A 2,517-nucleotide genomic window follows, 5' to 3' on the forward strand; every position below is an offset into this window, starting at 1 on the left:
GGCCGCCGCCGCCGCCGCCGCCGCGCGCTAAGGATTGCCTCCTTTTTGTTTTCCACCATTGCAAAACGACTATCCTCGTTCCTCTCTCTCTTCCGTGCCGCGAAGCGGCGCCAGCGTTACTCGCCTTCGAAGCTGCCGCGCCAGCGCCGTCGCGACCGTACGCCGGTAGCCCCCGGTTATCAGAGCTGTACATAGGATCGTGTATATTTGATTCGTCCTAATTGCAAACAGCCACTTGTTTCGCGAGGTCTTATCCTTCGGGCGCTTTTACCTGTGCAGGTTTTCAGATGGCTGATGCCGAGGCGCTAGCCCTGCGAAACGAAAGCACCAGTTTGTTTTCCTCTGCCCAGGAGCCTAGTACCCATTTTCTAATTTATCCCCGAGACTTTGCGTTCTATCTTTAGCTGCACTTAATGTGGTGGGAAGCTGATTTTCATCTGCTAAGTGAACTCAAGCCCAAGCCCTTTTTTGTAATATGTAGGTGTATACTTTTTCAGAGAATTTTATCTTATAATCAAATGTTAGTTCCATAGTCCTTACAAAAAAAAAAACCAACCCATAATGCTGACATAGTGTATATAATAATATGGAAACATAACTGCACTTTATATCACAAAAAAAGACGTGCTCTTTTTTAATATATTTGTTTACAGACAGTGAACTTTATCCGTATAATCATTAATTTGTACTCATATGTATATTTTAATAAAGTTGTCATATTTATGGTGGTATAAGAGGCTTTCCGTGCTCCCACGGGTGGCGGCTGCCGCCACGTGTCTCTCTAGGCACGGCTTAGCGAGGCGCTGGCTGTCAGGAGAAAGCCCTGCACCTAGGCGTAGCTTTTGCGAAGAAGGGTGCCTTGTATTTCAAGATGCACGTACAAAAAGGTCAGCCTCAAAACCCACATCATCGTAGTTTAGTTTATTTTTTTTCTTTTTTTTTTGTTTTTTTTTTCTCAGTGATTCCAGAAGTCCTGTACAGCAGTTCAGCGTGTGACGGTTAGTGAAACAGTCAATCGTTTGCTTAGTTTCCAAGCTACACTGGAAGGGGGGGAGGGGGAAAAAAAAAAAAAGGAAAAAGGAAGGAAGGCAGGACGGAAAGATAAGTACGGTCACAAGAAATGCAAAGAATGCAAAGTCTAAACGCATTTAACCAAACCGGAGTAAGAAGTGTACAAAGTAGAGCCGCAGCCGCGGCTGCGCCCGCGCTGCTCCCCGAAACGCAGCCCGGTAAGGAGCAAACCCGGCGTGTGCGACATGTAAGAAACCAAGCCCAGACCCCCCCGCCCCAAGCAAACCCCCCCCGGTGTGCCCAAGATACTCATTTGCAAAGACTGACGGGTACTTCAAAAGGTTTCCCTGGAATTAAAAGCCCCCCCGAGGTCAAAAGTAAAATACCCAGATGGGCCACAGCCAGTATTTATAAGCCGATGCATCCGAAACGGCGGCTTTTTCTTCTCTTCGCGTCTTTAAAAATGAAACCTGAAGGAGAGCGCGGCGCCGGGGCGCGTAGGGCGTTTGCAGCCGCCCGTTCGTCGCTGCGAGTCCGTCCGCAGGTCGGAGCGCTGCTGCTCGCCCGGACCGCGCCGGGCGCCGGGAGACGGGCGCTATCGCGTGAGCCGAACCGTAGCATTGCAGGGGGCAGAGGGGAGGAGGCGAGACAGCGGGAAGAAAACGGAGAACAAGAAAGACGCTGGGTCCTTGCAATAGGTCACTGATGTGGGACTGGACTAACCAAATGGCTCCTTTGGACCCCGTTTCACACAAAGGGCCCCTTCGCTGCATGGGCGGCCGGCGGCAGCGGGGGGAACCGGCACCGCTGGCTGCAGCCTGCCGCTGGCGAGAAATGCAGCCGGGGCTTTGCCTACATCTAAACCGCGCTCCTGGAGGGGGAGAAAGTGGCTTTTTTTCTTTTTTTTCTTTTTTCTTTTAAATGCACGTGAAAAGGTGCATGCATGGGGACGTGCTCACACGCACGTTGCTGTCTCTTGCTCAGCACTCAGCTCCCAAATGAGCCATCGCGTATGGCGTTATTTGGCGAGAGGAGGCGCTGGGGACGTTTTTCCCGCTGTACCCGCTCGGTGCATCGTTTCCTCGTTACCTAGATGCCCGTCAGCCCATTTTTGTGGCTTTGCACCCCCATGCCCCCCCCGCCAACCCCTTCCCGGGGCCGGGCTCTGCACCGACCAGCCATCCTAGCCCCGAGGGCGCTCGCTCCCGTGAGCCATGAATAACCCCAAACTGAGGAGCAAGTGCACCAGGGCCTGGGGCAGGGTCCTGCGCATCACTCGGTGCAATTGCCGAATATTTGGGGGTGTGTGTGTGTGTGTGTGGGGGGGGGGGTGTTGGCTATTTATAAAAGGATGCACAATATCAAAATCCTCTTTATAAAAACAAACAAACAAAAAAATTGCAACACGGAGCCTCAAAAACCCTTGTGTCCCCGCTGCAACCGTCCTCACCCTCGCGCCTGTTGTTTTTGCTGCTCGCCCTTTATATAGCAATTCGGCATAGCTCC

Source organism: Apteryx rowi, unplaced genomic scaffold (genome assembly GCF_003343035.1).
Source record: "Apteryx rowi isolate R43461 unplaced genomic scaffold, aptRow1 scaffold_19, whole genome shotgun sequence".
NCBI lineage: Eukaryota > Metazoa > Chordata > Aves > Apterygiformes > Apterygidae > Apteryx > Apteryx rowi.